Source organism: Onychomys torridus, chromosome 17, assembly GCF_903995425.1.
Source record: "Onychomys torridus chromosome 17, mOncTor1.1, whole genome shotgun sequence".
Lineage (NCBI taxonomy): Eukaryota > Metazoa > Chordata > Mammalia > Rodentia > Cricetidae > Onychomys > Onychomys torridus.
The window spans coordinates 57,491,673-57,510,260 of record NC_050459.1 but is presented as its reverse complement, the minus strand read 5'-3'; the positions used below and the strand labels follow the sequence as shown (position 1 = coordinate 57,510,260).

General features: G+C 38.7%; 1 protein-coding gene across 6 annotated transcripts in view; it reads right to left on the bottom strand.

Annotated features, from left to right (window-relative positions):
* The window catches only part of Marchf1 (membrane associated ring-CH-type finger 1), a 764,409-nt gene that overhangs the window by 648,722 nt on the left and 97,099 nt on the right, over positions 1-18,588 (bottom strand). Inside the window, exon 3 of one of the 6 annotated variants that reach the window (XM_036166450.1) lies at positions 8,754-8,797. The exons of the other annotated variants lie outside the window; for them this stretch is intronic. The gene's annotated coding sequence lies outside the window, so the exon portion shown is untranslated. The remainder of the gene's footprint in view (positions 1-8,753; positions 8,798-18,588) is intronic. 6 annotated transcript variants of the gene reach the window in all.

Below are 18,588 nucleotides of genomic sequence, written 5' to 3'. Positions count from 1 at the left end.
GGTATCAGTCCTTAAGCTTTAAACAAGAACATGTCACTATTAATTCAATACCCCTCTTCAGTGGCATCACTACTCACAAAACTCCAGGTATTTTTAACCTAATAGGTCTCCTGAATAGTGAGACTACTGGGCTCAATAAATTGCTTTGTTTTGAAGTTGTGTTGAAGAAAACAAGAGACTACAAGATAAATCTGTCAATGACGGTTGCTTTAAGCCTACTCAAATCCTGTGGAATTTGTAGATTACCCTTTGCTTTGAACAAATTGGTGAATTAACTCACTCACCCCTTTTTCTATCGCCAGTTGGCACATCTGTCTAGAAAAGGCTCCACTTTGTGCATTTAATTACCATCAGTGCGCCAGAGATTCCCATTGGATGTTTCTCATGACCAACAAAACGTGATATGCTGCTGAAGTCAGCAAGAGCATGTTGATAATCTGACTCAGTTCTCTGGCAGCTGAGCGATTGGCTAGCGTGGTTGTTTGTGCCTGTTTAGCCAAAGGAAGACCAACCTTATCAGGCCTAAAGGACATAAGAAGATGACTGTTTATATAAGACTAAAATGCATGTACCATATACGTCAATGTTTTCAATATTCCTGGCTACTAGTAGTCCTAAAGTAGTAGAGGCCAGAAAGATAAGGAACTATGCCAATGAAGAGACTATTGACACATGAATGATACCATGTCATGATTAAACAGGATGACATGGAATACATGATTCTATTATATTTAGGAGCTATTGTGTTAAACTCATTACATGTATAATTTGGCACAACATTCAGGTTATGAGTCTATTTCTCTGATCCCTCAAAATTTGTATATTGAACCCTCTATGACAATCTATCTAAATTGTGGACTGACTTGAAAATAGCAGCTATATGTACTGGCAGGCTGGTAATCCCTATGACTGTATCCTTATAAAGGTTACATTAAATGGAACACAAAAACAAACACATTCAGGTTATGCTTCTATGAGCCAAGTTAAATGCATGACTGTGTGCAAAGGAAGTAGAAAAATATGTCCAAATCCATCTGAGTTAGATCTTCAATAACAAAGATCTTGCTGTATAATTTTTCTTCCAACATAAAACTGGGATGATGCATTTAATTTTTAATGTTTAACCAAATCTATTTTTTCATAGTAGTTTACTTGACACTTTCTTGATCTATTTTCATGCTAAAAAGCACAGCTATCATGATAAAAAGAAACCAGTGTCTACCACCAGGCCTTGACCAGCTTTGGGCATTGGACATGCCAGCACTCCTCTGAAGTATAAAGCCGGGACATGCAGAAAGAAGCATATTCAGAAATCCTGAGTCCTGAGGTATACTGCTTGTCTTTTCTCAAGGGGAAGAACCTAACAAAGGTTGGACAAAGAGGAAGGAGTCACTCACTCAACATGGAAACTTCAAGGGGTGGAGTTCCAATGGCTTTAGAGTCTAATCCTGGGCCACAGCACAATGAAGATTATGACTTCTCATGTCTCTGTGTACGTTAGGTCCTGATATGAACCTTTGTCACATGACAGATATAAACAACACAAGAAAGAATAACAAATATTTACCATAACTACATAAGATGGTTGTCTCATGTTGGAGACAGAAACATAATGATGCAATTTTCTAATTTTTTTAAATTACGAACAAGATCAGATACCGATTTAGTTAGATGGGAGAGATAGCTATAAAAATCTTCCCTGATTCAGTCTGTCTAAACCGAATTGTGACAGATGATTAGTAATTTGTCAAGAGAAAAGCAGCCCAGGCATAGAGAAGAGAGTGAAGTGTGAACCTGGAAGCTCTTGTCTCATTCTGGGAAAAAAACATTGAGGTGATGTTAGGGGCTGCTCTTCAGTGCAGAGTCCATGTTGTCGAAATATTCATAGTTAAGACTTATTTCATACCTTTGTAGTCATTAAATTGGTGACTAATATTCTATCATTATTTTGTAAAGGACCATAATGAAATATATTGCCACAGTCTTTTTGAAATTCTCATCCAAAACAGAGTTTTTGTGATCATTTAAAATATTTTTTTTTAAGAATTTACTGGAACTTAAGAAAACTATTGAAGATATACACACATATATGATAGCTTATATACTACAACTGGATAATACAGATAAAGTCATTCCAAGGAACTTATAAAATATATACTGACATCATGCATGGACACTGCTTTTGGATTCTTTGTTAAGATAGGATTGATATTTACTGGAATGAATATTCTACAGTAAATGTCTAACTTGTATATAAGAAAAAACTGTATAGAAGTATACACTGGGTCCTCAGCTCAAAAAAAAGTATACACTGGATATTAGCATGATTTTGCTTATGCATACAACTTTTCAAGTGTTTATGCTGACACCAACTTTTCAAATCTTTAGTTTGGCCTCAGAATCCTAGTGAATGTGGAGTCTTCTGTCTCAGTTGTTCTCTCCTTCATTCTGATCCAGACACCTTGATAAGGGTTTTGTTATTATCAGTTTGCCTTGTACTGTGTGTGTGTGTGTGTGTGTGTGTGTGTGTGTGTGTGTGTGTGTGTGTGTGTTCTGAGTGTGTGAGGACCCAGAGGTGCACATATGTTAGGCAAATATGGTACTACTGAGCTGTATCCTCAGCCACAGCTGCTCTGAATGTTTTGTTCCTGGATGAAAATACTACCTTCCCCAAGGTAGTATCTCATCTTTATACCATTCTTCTTTATGCCTCGGATGTTTTTATCTTGAAAAATTACTAGTCATTTATCATGATTCAGTTTAAATGGAATGTATTCAGGGAAGCATTTCATAACTGCCTCTCCCATCTAACTAAATTAGAAGGAATTGTATGGCTACATGGTATCAAAACATGTTCATAATTTAAAAATAATTGTAAAATTTCATTGTTAGGCTCCTGTTGCAAACATGAAGCAATAATTTTATATAGTTATGGATTAATCTGGTTCTTTTGACTCCTTCAGGGAGTCAGAGAAGAACTTCACCTGTATAATATGTACCTTTATGTGCTGCATGAATGATCTAGTGAATGAGCAATTAAATAAGCCAGTGAGTGAACCAGTGAATGAGCCAGAGAATGAGAGGTTGCTCTCTTGCTAGAACACAGCTTTAAATGGACCATGAGAGCGACATGATTCATCAGGCATGTCATCTGTCCAGCTTTTCCTCAATATATGAGCTTGAAATATCTCTTAATCCCATTTGACATCATACTATTTATTATAAAACTCAGATAATACCAGTCACTAGTTTGTCCAACTCAAAATGTAACTAAGAATCAAAAGAGATCATGTAATATAGCAATAAGAAACATAAAATGTCGTAAAGGTAATTAAAGTAGATGTGGTTTTCTATTATTATTAGATATGAACTATATTTCCAACTTAAATGAGCTAGTAGCTATTATAGCTTTAAATGTGTACCTTATTTATAGTCACTATAAAATAAATAAATGTTTACATATGGCTGTTGAAATTCCAATCCACAGAAGTCTTTGGTTCTACATCTACCACTGCCATATTTGGTGATAACAAATAGGTTAAAAACCCATCTACCTCTGAAAGTTTTCAGGTCCTTCTCTCTAAATTTGCAAGTGAAATGTTGATTTTAATAGCTCAGAAGTGGAGCAGGATTAATGGACACGTTCAGATTAGCCCCTTTCAGGAACACCATTACCTATGAAAATAGGGTAGGTATTTAAGCAAACTATTGAGCATTTGTTTGAACCTAGATCATTTAGATTTGAGTCTAACAGAATAACAGGGGAAATGCAACCTTCACTAGAGTGAATTGTAAAGGTAAAGAAATGGCAGAACTTTCTGTCTGAGAGCTGAGCAGTAGTTGGGTAAGGCACTAACTCATTCCACTGCAACTCAAGTTTATGCTTAACACTGAGAAAGCTGTTAACACCTGGTGGTAGTTGTTGAGAGTGAGGTGAGATAATGTGTGATCCAGTCCCCTGTTTCTACAGTTTCAAAGCCTATGGCAAATCAAGATATAAACATGTAGACTATTTCTGCCTATAACAGTAGAACTAGATTAAAAACAAAGATAGAAGAATATAGAAGGAAAGGCTATTTTTATTACCTAAACCATAAATTATAATATATTTGAATCCCTGGATAAGATATACTCTGCATAAGATATTCTGGCTTACATGGTGTGAGTGTGTGTGTGTGTGTGTGTGTGTGTGTGTGTGTGTGTGTGTATGAGTGTGTGTGTGTGTGTGTGTGTGTGTGTGTGTGTGTGTACACAATTGTGGACTGGCTCCAATAAATTATTTTCGCTTGATAAAATGCATAAAAGTAATGGGAAGTCACTTCTAAGGTATAACAACACAATCCTGTGTTTGCATTTGCTCTCTTCTTGGTGCCCTTCTTCTGCTCACTTGAAGTCAACTACATGTTACAAGACTCTCATGAGAAGACTCAAAAACAAGGATTGTCTCATGCCAGCATCAAAGAAGACACCAAGGGCATTAATTCAACAACATGGGGAGAAGTGAGTTAGAAAAAGAGTATGTCAGGGACCTTGGAAGAGGACCCACTCTCAATCAAACTTTAAGATGACTGAAGCTTCAGCCAACACCTGAGTTTTAGTAGAAGGAAAGGGAATAAATAGAGAGTTAGACACTCAAAGAAAAAAGTTTTGCAAATATCACCTAAGTGTCACATGCTCAATGAAAATCATAAACTTTAAATAAAAAAATAAATAAATAGTACTCCACTGTGTATATGTACCATATTTTCTTTGTCCATTCTTCAGTTGAAGGGCATCTAGGTTGTTTCCAGGTTCTGGCTATTACAAACAATGCTGATATGAACATAGCTGAGCAAATGCCCTTGTGGTATGATTGAGCATTCCTTGGGTGTAGGCCCAAGAGTGGTATAGCTGAGTCTTGGGGGAGATGGATTGCCAATTTTCTAAGGAAGCACCATATTGATTTCCAAAGTGGCTGTACAAGCTTGCATTCCCACCAGCAGTGGAGAAGAGTTCCCCTTGCTCCACATCCTCTCCAGCATAAGCTATCTTCTGTGTTTTGATCTTAGCCATTCTGACAGGTGTAAGGTGGTATCTCAGAGTCATTTTGATTTGCATTTCCTGGATAATTAGGGGTGTTGAGCAATTCCTTAAATGTCTTTCAGCCATTTGAGCTTCCTCTGCTGAGAATTCTCTGTTTAGTTCAGCAGAGAAAAACAATAACATCATGAGGTTTGCAGGCAAATGGATGGATCTAGAAAAAATCATCCTGAGTGAGGTAACTCAGACTCAGAAAGACAAACATGGTATGTACTCACTCATAGTAGGATACTAGATGGAAAACAAAGATGACTAGACTGCTACACAACTCCAGGGAGGCTACCTAGAAAACGGGACCCTAGGAAAGACACAAGGGATTTCCCAATGACAGAGAAATGGATGAGATCTACATGAACAACCTGGATGACAGTGGGAGTAATGAAGGTCAAAGTTCGGGGGAAAGAGAGCTTAGGGGAACAGGAGATGCCAGCTGGATCAAGAACAGAAAGGGAGAACAAGGAATAACAGACCATGATAAATGATGACCACATGAGAACAGTAAGAGGCAGAGACAGAGACTGTAGTGGGTAGCCATCCCAGCCTTGGCCTGGAAGTTCCAACCCTCATTGAGGCTTCAGTAATGGTCACGCCCACAAGGCGGGGCTGAGGGAGGAAGCTGAAGACCCAGGATGGAGAGAAGAGGCTTCTCTTGGTTCCAGAACCCTGGACCCTGGAGGCAGACCTAGCAGAGTTCTCCAGAGAACACCGCCAACTGTGCCGTACCTTTCCCAGACCCTGCAACCTATCCCTTCATTTCTAAGTTACCCCACAAAATAAACCTCCCTTTTAACTACATGGAGTGGCCTTAATAGTTTCACCAATATCTGGCGCTCAAGTGGGGCAAATTCCAAAGGCCTGGGCGGCTCCCTCCCTCAGCCCCGCCTTGTGGGCATGACCATTACTGAAGCCTCCATGGGGGTTGGAACTTCCAGGCCACGGCTGGGATGGCTGCCCACTACATGAGACAGTGAGAAAGAGAGAAAGAGCTCCATGAAGAGTGTTACCAGAATATAGCACCCCAATAAGTTTCAACTTGTTCTCACACTATGCACATGGCCCCCAAATATTCAAGCAGAGAATTATTTAAAGTGATCTCCTCTTGCCATAGTCCAAAAGTGCTGGGTAGAAGTAAAAATAAATTCTAAAAAAATTAAAAACACCCTATCAATTGAAATCTTTGATTTTTTAAGGCTTATTGCTCTAAATTTCAAATTAAACTTCATTTCCATAACTTAAAAGTAGAAACAGGATTGAAGAATATGTTTTAAATAGCCTCATGCGAGAACAATGCACCTGACAATAGGCGGTAGATTCACAAAGCAGGAGCTGGACTTTAAGTCTATCCATCTGATCTGGACTTGGGCAGTCCAGTCTTTACAGAGAGGTTAGAGCATTATTTAAAATATGGGACAGTTTATCCATCTGATGTGGATTGGGCAGTCCAGTCTTTACAGAGAGGTTAGAGCATTATTTAAACTATGGGACAGTCTATCCATCTGATCTGGACTTGGGCAGTCCACTCTTTACAGAGAGGTTAGAGCATTATTTAAAATATGGGACAGTCTATCCACTTCTCAGGCCATTGCAAAGATTTTCCTTTTGCTGTCAATGCTTTGAGAGGCTCCCAGAGACTTTCCATTGTGTATGTGTGTACTGTCTGGTCATCTGACCTCCCTGTCGGATGATTCTGCAGCAGCCATGCCTGCTGTCTTACTGTTCTACTAAAACTATAGAATACTCTGACTTTAAGATGTTTGCTCTTCTTATTGTCTCTGCCTTTCAGATAAATGCAAATGATTTTAGTAACCCTTGACTGGTCACATAATCAGGCAACACAAGTATCAAAGATGTTAAAATATCAAGTTCTCTGTTTTGAAGATGTTGCTAAGTAATAATATAGATTACAAATTAAACATGTGGTATACATAATAAATGAATGGCTATGTATTTAAAATACACAATTAAAATACAAAATAAATAGTGTAATAATTTCTCTAAAGACAACAGGAAAAATTAACAGATGAACAGATAGGCAAAGACCATCAACAAATGAAAATGAGTTGAAGCTAACAAAACATGAGATTTCAAACTATCTTGAGATAATTTCTTAAATCATTCAGTGTGCTGGAAAAAATAGGCCCAAGTTATTGGCAAGAATGTGAAGTATCAGAACATTACCCACGGATAGTGACAGTACAAATTGATATAGGCACTATACAAAATAGTATGCAGTAAAATAAAGTTGTAAATCTAGATGCATGATAAATTCAGCAGTTTCACTGTCAATATTTACCCAAGAGAAACTTATAAATGTGTGCCTAGAGACAAATACAAAATTCTGACATTGTTTATAGTAATATAAAAGTAAACCTATGTACTTCTTCAAAAAATAAGTAAAAATAAGTTGTATCTAACAATGAAATAATACATAACCATTAAAATTGATCCCCATAACTACACAAATAAATTGTCAAAATATATTGTAAAATATAATCTGTAGAAGAAAATACAAACAATAATGTTAGATTTATATAAAATCCCAAGATGCAAACAAAATAATGGATTACTTAAGAAAAGACTTGCACATGAAAAAAGTATAAGGAAATGAGACAACTAAAAAGAAGATCCGGAATACTAAGTGATTCAATCAGAAAACAATAGGCATTGCGTTGTTTTTAAGCCACATAGTACACCGTATATTGCATTTCTCTGATACTTTGCTGTAGACACACCTGTACCATAAATTTTGTATGTATTAAATATCAAAGTATTAAAATGAGAAAATAAAAATAAAAATCTTAAATATCACATAACAAAGAAATGAAGAAATCTATAATCCCTGAAATGATGACAAATTAAGCAGCCATTTTCTTCAGTGTAGATGTGTGATACAAAGTACAATTATGCTCTCAATTATATGTCTGCATAAAAATATTTTAAGACAAAATACTAAACAAAATACAGCAAAATATTAGGTACTTCCTAGAGGTAGGATATATTATGAACAGTTTGTGTCTTGGGGTTTTTAGAGAAGGCATATGTTAGATTATAAACTCAGGAAAAATACAGATTAGTGTTGTTATAGGACTCTTACCACAAAACCACCAGAAATTGTAAACTAATCTGTGCTAAGGCAAAAACATTATTTGTTCCATTGAAAGATAAAATGTGCCCTTTTATGTTTTGTTTTTGACAGAGTAGCACTGCCTGGAACTTGCTAAATAGACAGGGCTGGCCTCAAACTCACCATGGTACACCTGTCTCTGCCACTTGAGTGCTAGGATTAAAAGGTATGTACCACAATACCCAGCCAAAATGTGGACTTTTACAATAGCAAATTAATTTCCACCATATTATGACATCTCAGAAATGTTTCAAGTGACTGATCCAAAATATTATAACTCTTAACCTCAGGAGAATATCCACAATAGGGTAGATGTGCATGTTTCACTAGTCACAGCAATTTAAATTTAGTGAAACTGTTGGTGGTGTTTTTCATCCCCTAACTTCTCAAGGTATGCTAGCTAACTCAGAAAATCAAGTGGCACCTGAATGGCACTGTGATAAGAAGCAACAACATCAGCAAAGGAGAATGTGTCTGTTTCAGTTTTAAAGGATTAATTTTTAAAAAGTTTATTAAAAGAAACTGAGAAGTCAATAGTCCACTCACTGACCAAACTGCAGCATTCCGTCAAAACTCTCTCCAGTTACTCTGAACCTGATAGAAGAGAAAATAGGAAGTAGTCTTGAATGCATTGGCACCAGAGATCACTTTCTAAATATAACAATATAGCAGAGACACTGAGAGAAACAATCAATCAATGGGACCTGTTCAAACTGAGAAGCTTTTGTAGAGCAAAGGACACGGGCAACAAGACAAAGACAGCCTACAGAATGGGAAAAGGTCTGCACCAACCCACATCTGACAGAGGGCTGATATCCAGAATATATAAGGAATTCAAGAAATTAGACATCAAAATGCCCAACAGTCCATTAAGAAATGGGCTATAGAACTAAACAGAGAATTCTCAACAGAGGAAGTTCAAATGGCTGAAGACATTTAAGGAATTGCTCAACACCCCTAATTATCCAGGAAATGCAAATCAAAATGACTCTGAGATACCACCTTACACCTGTCAGAATGGCTAAGATCAAAAACACAGAAGACAGCTTATGCTGAAGAGGATGTGGAGCAAGGAGAACTCTCCTCCTGGTGGGAATGCGAGCTTGTACAGCCACTTTGGAAATCAATATGGTGCTTCCTTAGAAAATTGTGAATCCATCTCCCCTAAGACCCAGCTATAGCACTCTTGGGTATATACCCAAGGAATGCTCAATCATACCACAAGGGCATTTGCTCAGCTATGTTCATATCAGCATTGTTTATAATAGCCAGAACCTGGAAACAACCTAGATGCCCTTCAACTGAAGAATGGATAAAGAAAATATGGTACATATACACAATGGAGTGCTACTCAGCAGAGAAAAACAATGACATCATGAGGTTTGCAGGCAAATGGATGGATCTAGAAAAAGTCATCCTGAGTGAGGTAACCCAGACTCAGAAAGACAAACATGGTATGTACTCACTCATAAGAGGATACTTGATGTAAAACAAAGATGACTAGACTGCTACACAACCCCAGGGAGGCTACCTAGAAAACAGGACCCTAGGAAAGACACAGAGATCACCCAATGACAGAGAAATGGATGAGATCTACATGAACAACCTGTACAACAGTGGGAGTAATGAAGGGCAAAGTTCGGGGGAAAGAGAGCTTAGGGGAGCAGGAGATGCCAGCTGGATCAAGAACAGAAAGGGAGAACAAGGAATAACAGACCATGATAAATGATGACCACATGAGAACAGGAATAGGCAGAGTACGGGAGAGGTCCCCAGAAATCCACAATGATACATCCACTGTAGACTACTGGCAATGGTCAAGAGAAAGCCTGATCTGACCTAGTCTGGTGATCAGATGGCCAAACACCCTAATGGTCATGCTGGAACTCTCATCTAGTAATTGATGCAAGTGGATGCAGAGATCCTCAGCCACGCTCCAGGTGGAGCTCCAGGAGTCCAATTGGTGAGAAAGAGGAGGGACTGTAAGAGCGTGAATTGTTGAGACCAAGATTGGAAAAGCACAGGGACAAATAACCAAATGAATGGAAGCAGATGAATTATGAACCAAAAGCTGTGGAGCCCCCAGCTGGATCAGGCCCTCTGGATAAGTGAGACAATTGAATAACTTGATCAGTTTGGGAGGCACCCAGTCTGTGGGACCAGGACCTGTCCTTAGTGCATGAGCTGGCTGTTTGGAACCTTGGGCTTACACAGGGACACTTTGCTCAGCCTGGAAGGAGGGAACTGGACCTGCTTGTACTGAATCCACCAGGTTTAAATGAATCCTCAGGGGAGTCTTGGCCCTGAAGGAGATGGGAATGGAGGGGAGGGGCTGGCGGGAAGGTGGGGCAGGGATGGGAGGGGGGAGGACTGGGGAGCCCATGGCTGATGTGTAAAATTAAAACACAAATATAATAAATAACCAAAAAAAAAAAAAAAAACCTCTCTAACCTTCCAAAATTTCTCTTAAAAAACATAATACCAAAGAAAATGTCTTAGGCAATAAACCCCAGTATCATATTTACCATCTCTTCAATTAGTTAGACAGCTGTGTCATCTACTAAAATCATCAAGAATTCTGCTTACTAACATTCCAATGTGGAAATCTCCTCAGCGCTTGTGCATGTGTTAAGCTTGGCTTGCACTCCAGTTCACAAAGGAAACCCATAGGACCTGATTTTTATATTTATTTTATTAACTTGTATGTGCTATGCCTAGAAATTGAATTGTTTAAGCCTTCTCTATCTCTTGAATGACAAATAAGAAGTTAGTTCTTCAGTCAGTGTAGAACAATGATTCTCAACCTACTGTGACCCTAATACAGTTCCTCTTGTTGTGGTGACCCTCATCCATACAATTATTTTCATTTCTACTTCATAACTGCCATTTTGCTCCTGTTCAGAATTGTAATGTAAATATATTTGTTTTCTGATAGTCTTAGGTACCCCCTGTGAAAGGGTCCTTAGGCCTGAGGGATTGCGACCCATGGATTGAAACCACTGATCTAGATGGTTTGGTTTTCTTAATAAGGTATAATGAAACAGCCAGGAATAAGTATTATAAGAAGTAAAATCACCTTGGAAATTAATGAGATGTGAAAAGATCATTACTGAGTCTGCTGGTGTTCACATTTGTTTATCCAAACAAAGAATCCTATGGTTGATTGGGTTTGATATATCACTCTTTGATCAGAATCTGTTAACTTGCTGCATTGTACCCAGGTCAGAATAACATCAATGCCTTAGGTAGACCCCAAACCAACTGAAGTCTACTTAAAGAGTAGGTATTATTCTGAAAGTTATAAAAATGTGATAGGAGGTAAGGTGACACTGTGTCGATACAAATAAATACAGTGAGTGAACACTAAGAAAGAACTCTAATATGATAAGTGGAGAAGAACATGTAGTTGATTATGTAAAAAGATGAGAATGATAGCAAAGGAATAGGAACAACGATTTTCCTCAAACATTGTGTGCTGGATTCTGATACAACTGTTTCTCCTAGGCAGAGTGTAACAGCAGACCCTCCCCTTCCTGTTTCCAACAGAGGCAACTGAGTCTTGGGTAGGCAGCCTGAGTCAGACTTACTGCACATATTTTTAAGTTTTTCTCTAATTTACAATAATCTTTGAGGGGTAATTTCAAAGCCCCTCTGGATATGTAGTCATCGTAATAATTGTTTTACATACTGTTTGAGCAATTTTCCCTGTCTCAAGAGAAACTTGACAAGCAACTGTGAAGGAAGAAAGATGAATGGCTGACTGAATTCCACTTAGATTCTTAAAGGTAGCTTTTTTGCTATTTTTAAATTGCCATGCCTAGTAAAGATGTGTTATATAGAGATTTCATGTATCTGGGGAAAGCAGGGTTGGAAGAATGAGTCACTGAACTCAAACTCTAAACTGACAGAAAGAAAAAGGCACTTTGATTTCCCTTAGTAAATGACAACTTTAGTTGAGACGATTCCTCACAGGCCAGGCAGCAGTGGTGCATCCCTTTACTCCCAGCACTCAGGAAACAGAGCCAGGCAGATCTCCGTGAGTTCAAGGACGGCCTAGTCTACAGAGCAAGATTCAGGATAGGCACCAAAACTACACAGAGGAACCCTGTCTCAAAAAGACAAAGAAGCAGAAGCAGAAGAAGCAGCAGAAGCAGCAGCAGCAGAAGAAGCAGCAGCAGAAGAAGCAGCAGAAGAAGCAGCAGCAGAAGAAGCAGCAGCAGAAGAAGAAGAAGCAGAAGAAGAAGCAGAAGCAGAAGCAGAAGCAGAAGCAGAAGAAGAAGCAGAAGCAGAAGCAGAAGCAGAAGCAGAAGCAGAAGCAGAAGCAGAAGCAGAAGCAGAAGCAGAAGCAGAAGCAGAAGCAGAAGCAGAAGCAGAAGCAGAAGCAGAAGCAGAAGCAGAAGCAGAAGCAGAAGCAGAAGCAGAAGAAGAAGAAGAAGAAGAAGAAGAAGAAGAAGAAGAAGAAGAAGAAGAAGGAGATTTCTTAGTCCTGGAGAGGCACAATTAAAGTGGTGGCTCTAGTGATTGTTGAAGAGACATGACCTTTGTAGTTAGCAATGTCTTCAGAAAAAGTCACAAAGTTTGCCAATGTCAAATTACCCATTAAGCTACTACTGATTCTCCCTCTAGCATACGTGTGTGAGCGTGAGCATGCGCGCGTGCACACATGCACACATGCACATCTCCAACTGAGTTGGAGCTATTGAATCCATTTCTAAGTATGGCATAGAAGTCTGGGGACATGGAACAGTAGGGAAGAGAATTTGCTCAGATGAGGATCTGATTAAGTTCCCAGCCCCCCCCCAAAAGCCAAATATGACCATTGTGCCTATAAATTCAGTGTGTCAGTGGAGGGGTCAGAGTGGTCCAGAGTACTAACTGGTAAGCCAGCTCAGCCAGAACAGTGAGCTCTTGGTCCAGTAAATGACCCCCTCCCCCCAACACACAGAAATAATAAATTAAAATAAATATGACATGGTCTCTCCTATTAAAACAAAATTGTGTGTCTATCTGTCTGTGTGTCCCACTCCTCATTTCTAGTTTACTACATTCTAATGGACTTAGAGTCTCTCACCCCTTCAAAAATAATTTAATTACTCTCAAATCACAAACTTTAAAATAAAATGTTGATGTTCCTATCTTCACCACTCAATATACATGCAAGTAACATACAGACTGAACAAGATTTAGGTATTTAGAGACACACAAATATATTGCAACAATTAATGAAAAAAAGAACATGGAGCCATAAATGGGAGCATTTGAAGCAAGGAAAGGGAAGGAGGAAATTAAGTAATTATATAATAACCTCAAAAAAAAAAAAAAAACTAAATTAGCAAAGAGGAGCCTTTCCTATCAGCCATGCCTGCAGCTCCACTGTAAGGCCAGCACTCAGGAGGCCAAAGCAAAAGGACCAAGAGTCCAAGGCTGATCTCAGCTGCACAGTGATTCCAAAGCATGCCTGAAGTACATGACATCATCTCTAAACAAGCAACTCAAGAAAAATATGAAAATCCCACTTTCTTCTCTTGAATGCTTTTTACATTGAGTTTCATCATTCACACAAACAGAATACACACATGTGCATACATGTATGTTGTTTTCTTGCTTTCTACAGGCTTACTTCATTATTCTCCATCCAACATAATGCTTGCCTTTCTTCACAGCTTAGCATGCTTCTCCTTTCTGAGTGCTTAAATTACTTCGTATTACTTGCATACATGTACACATGCATATGCGCACACACACACGTGGGAGAGAGAGATGGGGAGAAAGAATTTGTCGGTCCTAGAGCTATAGGAGTGTGTGGAATCAGGACGAACACATTTGCTCTTTCTTTTACTTGTATTCACAGTCCTACCCAATCCTCCGTTCCTTCTCTCAGTCTTCATAAGACCTTAAGTTTCTCAATTTAATTTTTTTTAAATTTTCACATATAACTACTATATTTACATAATTTTATCCCTCCCTTTCCATCGACCAACTCCTCATTCTTTATGAGTCCCCTTTCTGCACCCTAAAATCTCTGCTTCTCTATGATTGATTTACACACACACACACACACACACACACACACACACACACACACACACAGCTGAGTCCATTTAGTGTATGTATATGCATTTCATCTGATAAACTAAGACTGGGTAACCTATCAGTAGGCTTACCCTGGAGAAGATTGATAATTCATTTCTCAGCAGCCTTTATCTATTATTTTTATCTAGGGTAGGACCTTGTGAGATTTCCCCTCCCACTTCTGAATGTCAAGACAGACATATCAGTGAGATTCATGGGTACAGCTTTCCGGTCACGTACACTGACACTACCCTGAAGCAGACACCCTGTCCCTCCAGCTCTTACAATCTTTCTGCCTCATCCTTCCATTATGTTCCTGAGCCTTGGGTATGGAAGTTGAGCTGCAGATATATCAATGTGCTTTGGGCCTCCAATGTTCACTATTATGGCATTTTGACCAGCTTCTCCCCATGGTGACTTCAGTTTTTCTGGTTTCTGTAGGTATTGTGCATTATGTATTCACACCTAAAGATTTGGAGCTAACATCCACAAATGAGAGAAGATACAGCATTTGTCTTTTCTGGGTTACCTTCGTCCATGTATTCTGTCCATTTACTTGCAAATTTCATGATTCCATTTTTCTTTGCAAATGAATAGGAGTCTGTTTTGTCTATGCACTACATTTACAGATTCAGTGCAATCCCCAACCCTAAAGCAATTTCAGTTCTTTCTTATGAATCACTTCTGTGAAACCTTCCCTAACCTCTTAGAAATTGCAGCCTATTGTTAAGTGATATGAGGATGGACATTTTAACCTACTGGTGTCCATGTTGTGTTTCTAGAAGCTGGAAAAGCCCCAGCAGATAGTTGGCACTTGGCAATTGCCTGCTAAGTAAAACAGCACATCCTCCATTTAAAGTACTTTATTAGCTGCACATAGTATTTGGCACAGAGAACAACCCTTGTCATAAAGGCTCTGCTGAAGGCAGATGCCTTCCTGCCTGTTTTCAGGCCCTATGCCACTGGATTCTTTATCAGAATGCATTTACTTTTCCTGGCTTCTTTATACACATGCTTTTCAGGGTGTCCTATGTTCTCTCTGCATTCCTCCATAGCCCACACTACACAGGAGGTGGTTCTTCCACTTTTACCAGTTGAAACTTACTCAACTTTCAATGCATGGTTAAGATCCTTTCTTTCAAGGAACATTCTCTGGGCTCTGTTCCATTAATTCTTCACTCATTGTCCACCTGTCCTTCACACAGCACATGGCACAATTCTGCTTTTACCTTCTAACCACTCATGGTTGCCACATTAACTGTAAATCTCCTGCATGTGGGAAGTCATCTCTGTGTTTAGTGGAGTATCTATCATTGAGCTATGGTCAGTAAACCTCTGTTTATGAACAGAAAGAATTGAAGTGTCTTATATTCAAGATGGCAGGGATTAGATACAGAAAACTGGTCAAATTATTGTTGCTTATTCACATTTATTTCCAATTAAGAGGAACAGAAGAAAAGAAATCCTTCAAGTTAATAAGAAAACTATTTTAAAAAGAAGTAATACTAATTAAAATAAAAAATGTGGTAAGGGTGTGTGTGTCAAAGATCAGAAATACGTTATTGAAAGCCTCCTCTCAAGCTGCTAAATCAACTTGACTAATGAAATTAAAATTTAATTTAGCACTGACAAAATCAAACTCATAACAAACATACCCATTAATCAAACACTAAAATAATTCTTCAGTTGTGTAGTATAATGCTAGCCAACACTAAATTCGATCTCAACAAAATTTTTAAGATGTATCTCAGTGTGATTTCAGCTATATTTGATTATATTTTTCCTAGGCATCCAATGACAGTGATGTGTGTGTATGTGTGAGTGTATGTGTGTATGTGTGTGAGTGTATGTGTGTATGTGTGTGTGTGTATGTGTGTATGTGTGTGTGTATGTGTGTGTATGTGTGTGAGTATATGTGTGTATGTGTGTATGTGAGTGTATGTGTGTGTGTACATGTGTGTATTTATAAAATCAATGTTAGCAGCAGCAGAAGACACTCTTCAACATCTCTTTTTATGAATGAATTTTAAAAACCTAACATATGATAAAAATCCAACATTAATTAACTCCCTTGGTGAGTTATTCTGTTATGTTAAAGAAAATGTGAATACAGTTAAAACAGAATACCTGCTTGGAATTAAAATTTTAAGTACATTTCATATGATTATAATTTCTTTGCTTTTCCCCAAGATTGGATGAATCAATAGGAAAGAAAGATAAAAATAAGACTACTAGTGTATCATGTATGTATGTGCCAAAATTTGTGTGTATAGGCTTATACACACAATTAAGAAAAATACAAATTAAACTTTATATATCACAAAATGAAATGTAAAAATGATTTGTGCTTAAAAAAAGTATACCTGGAAATCTAATCAGTTCAAATAAAAACTTCTTAGAATTCAAATACCAATAAGTCCCATGTTATAAAATGCATATTCAAAAGTGATACCTAGTCAATATTCAAGTAATAACTAATCAAAAGTAATATTTTTTAAAAAGCATTCTATTGGTGGGATGAGGTGGGTGACATGGAGTGGGTGAGTGTACGGAGAGATGACCCGAATTGGGGGGCCATTTGAGAGCCAGTGTGGAAACATAAGGCTGTGGAAACCCCCTGGATTCTATGAGGTGACCCCAGTGAGAACTCCTAGTAATGGAGGGTATGGAGTCTAAACTTGCCATCTTCTCTAGTTAGAGAAGGCTTCAAGTGATCGACCATGGTTACATTCCATTGAGTTCTTGGCTGAGGGTGTCTTGTGGAGATCTGCAAACAGCCCAGGCTGATGCTAGGACAGAGAGTTGCTCTTCAGAAACTGACAGCTGGGCCCCATAGCTGAGGACAACATCCACACAGTTCAGTGAACACAGAGAGGTTGAGCTCATTGCCTGCATGGATCCTTCACCCCTACATTCTAGGCTGTTTGGTGTAGGAACTCTGCAGGCTGTGGAAAGAGAAACCTGGACACCAACCCAGCCATAAAACCCTTGACCTACAATTCGTCCTGCCTGCAAGATGTGCTGGGGAAATAGTGGCATAGAACTTGAGGGAGTGGCCAACCAATGTCTGGTTTAACTTGAGGCCCACACAAGAGGGAGCCCCTACACTACACTGGCTGGGTGGCCAGGAATCAGAGACTGGATAGCCCAGAGACCTAGGGTAGAATCAAAGACAACTGGTCTAAAAGAAAAAAAAATCAATAAAATGATACCTAATGATGGTCTGCTATACTCATAGATCAGTGCCTTGTCTGGTTGTCATCAAAGAGGCTTCCCCTGGCAGCAGATGGGAGCAGGTGAAGAGACCCACAGCCAGACATCATGTGGAGAAAGAATCTAAATTAGAGTTCTCCCTCCTCGGATCCCTCCCTCTAGAGCTCAGTGAAAGAGGCGAAAGAAAGACTGGAGGAGTCAGAGGGGAGGAAGGACCCCAGGAGAACACGGCCCACGGAATCGCTAGGCAGGGCTCACATGGGCTCACAGAGACAGAGGCGGCAAGCATGGGGCCTGCAAGGGTCTGCACCAGTCTTTTCTGTGTATGTTATGGCTTCAGCATGGGGTTTTTGTAGGACTCCCAATTCCTAATAGTGGGAGCAGGTGTTTTTCTGACTCGTTTGCCTGCTCTTTGGACTTCCTCCTATCGGGTTGCCTTTTCCAGTCCTGGTATCAGAGCTTTTGCCTTGTCTAATTTTATCTTCTCTTGTCACGTTTGGTTGTCCCTTGGAGACCTGCTCCTTTCTGAAGGGAAATGGAGATACAGTGGATCTAGGGGAGAGAAAAGGTGGGGGGACTAGAATGAGGGGAGGGAGGGGAAACTGTGGCCAGGGTATATTATATGAGAGAAGAATCTATTTTTAATTAAAAGAAAAATATAATTCCATTTGCAAGCACAAATAAACTTTATTCTATACCTAAAGATGAATGAATTAATAAATATAAAAAGCCCCTCTAAATTTATTGACAAAAGGGACATAAAAATAAGAAATGCATCATGTTTAGAAAGAACAAAATTTTTACAAGATTTATCTACAGTTTTAACAGACACTGATCCAAGTCCTATAAAGCTGCCTTTGAAAATCTTATGCAAAGATTCTTAGGTGTCAATGCAGCCATGAAACCTGTAGGAAATACCAAACATTAAGCCAAAGTAATTGAAGGATCGTGTCTCCCTCACATATTAAAATAAATTATGAAAGTTATCTATTAGATATTTACTGCACTCTGTGCATGATATATTTTACATAGAAGACCTTATTTATTACTTTATAATCCTGTGAAAAGGGTGTTGTTTTTTATGATTTTATTACTATGTC